Below are 2,074 nucleotides of genomic sequence, written 5' to 3'. Positions count from 1 at the left end.
CGGTTGAATGCATCAATTGATTTTTGTCGATTTCTTTTGAAACAAGGGTTTGCATTTCGTGGTAATGATGAATCTGAACATTCAAGCAACCATGGAAACTTTCTTGAGCTTCTACAGTTTCTTGCCGACCACAATGAGGATGTGAAAGCCGTTACTTTGAAAAATGCTTCGGAGAATCACAAATTGACATCACCAGATATTCAAAAAGACATTGTAAATGCTTGTGCAACTGAGACCATCAAAGCTATTATTAAAGACATTGACACTTCGTTGTTCTCTATTTTGATTGATGAATCTCACGACGTATCAACAAAGGAACAAATGGCTATTGTATTGCATTATGTTGACAAGAATGGGCATGTTGTTGAGCGTTTTATTGGCATTGAGCATGTTATTAGTACCGCTACTTTCTCACTCAAGGAAATCATTGATGAGGTATTTTCTAGGCATAAATTGAGCATGTCTAGGTTGCGTGGGTAAGGTTACAATGGGGCTAGCAATATGCAAGATGAGTTCAATGGTCTTAAAGCTCTTATTATGAAAGAAAATGGTTGTGTCTATTATATTCATTGCTTTGCACATCAACTTCAATTAGCTCTTGTAGTTGTGTCAAAGAAGAACATCCAAATTAAGTCTCTTTTTAGTATGGTTGCTATTTTGGTAAATGTTGTTGGAGCTTCATTGAAGCGTTGTGATCTTCTTCGAGAGAAGCAATCTATTGCAGTTATTGAAGCACTAAACAGTGGTGAGTTTACAAGTAGGAAAGGCAAAAATCAAGAAACTACCTTGAAGAAACACGTTGGGGTTCACACTTTGCTACTTTAGTAAGTATAATGACTATGTTTTCATCCATACTTAATGTACTTGAAGTAATAGTAGATGATGGAGTAAGCTCTCAACAAAGATGTGAAGCGAATAATTTATTGGATTCCATGCAATCATTTGATTTTGTGTTTAATCTACACTTGATGAAAGATATACTAGGAATAACCAATGAATTGTCACAAGCATTGCAAAGGAAGGATCAGGATATTGTAAATGCCATGAAGTTGGTTGGAATTGGTAAGCAAGGGTTGGAGATAATGAGGAAAAATGGTTGGGATTCTTTACTTAGTAAAGTCTCAGAATTTTGTCTTAAACATAATATTGATGCGCCTAATATGGATGATATGTTTCTTTCTCGAAGGTGAGGGCAACGAAAAGCACAAGCAGTCACAAAATATGCATCATTATTGCGTTGGGATATTTTATGTTGTTTTGGATTGGCAGCTTCAAGAACTAAATAATTGTTTAAATGAGACCAACACTGAGTTACTTCCTTGTTTGGCATGTTCATGTCCAGCCGACTCCTTTTCTGCTTTTGATAGCCAAAAGCTATTGCGTCTTGCCAAGTTGTATCCTAAAGACTTCTCTATGAATGAACTGGTGATACTTAAGATTCAACTTGAGACTAACATTGTGGATATGCAGTCTAGCATTGAGTTTTCAGGTTTAAAAGAGATTGGAGATCTTGCAAAACAAATGGTTCAATGCAAAAAACAGAAGGTATATTTGTTAGTTTACTTGCTTGTAACATTAGCATTAACTCTTCCAGTTGCTACTGCAACTGTTGAAAGAGCATTTTCGGCCATTAAAATTGTGAAGAATCGGTTGAGAAATTGGATGGGAGATCAATGGATGAATTATAACATGGTTATTTTTATAAAGAGAGAGATATTTGATAGTATTGGTAATGATGTTGTCATGCAACGTTTTCAGAACATGAAAACGCATCTAGGGATATTGTAAGGGACTGTTGTATGAAAAAACTTTCTGGATTAATATATAAGTATTGTGTTTAGTAAATTCTTGAGCTTTTTAATTATGACTTTGTTATTTGAGGATGCCCCCATTCACACAAATCTCTGGCTTCGTCCCTACAGTACCACCGTGCTGCCCCCAACGTTGTCATCCTTCACGTGGCTCCACAAAGCCCCACCGTCATCCACACCATTATCGAGGTATACATTTTCTAAGCTAGGGGTCTTTAATTTCGTTTTAAATTAGTAGGGTTTAGGGTAATTAGCTACGGGAT

The 2,074-nt window shown here is 36.2% G+C and overlaps 1 pseudogene; it reads left to right on the top strand.

Annotated features, from left to right (window-relative positions):
- The first annotated feature begins 321 nt into the window (after positions 1-321).
- Positions 322-1,845, top strand: LOC148697387 (uncharacterized; annotated as a pseudogene).
- Positions 1,846-2,074: the final 229 nt, after the last annotated feature.

The sequence above is a fragment of the Pyrus communis genome, chromosome 4, assembly GCF_041283825.1.
Source record: "Pyrus communis isolate YQ-2024b chromosome 4, ASM4128382v1, whole genome shotgun sequence".
Lineage (NCBI taxonomy): Eukaryota > Viridiplantae > Streptophyta > Magnoliopsida > Rosales > Rosaceae > Pyrus > Pyrus communis.
Note: the sequence above shows the minus strand (reverse complement) of the source record. Positions and strands in the feature narration are given on the sequence as shown.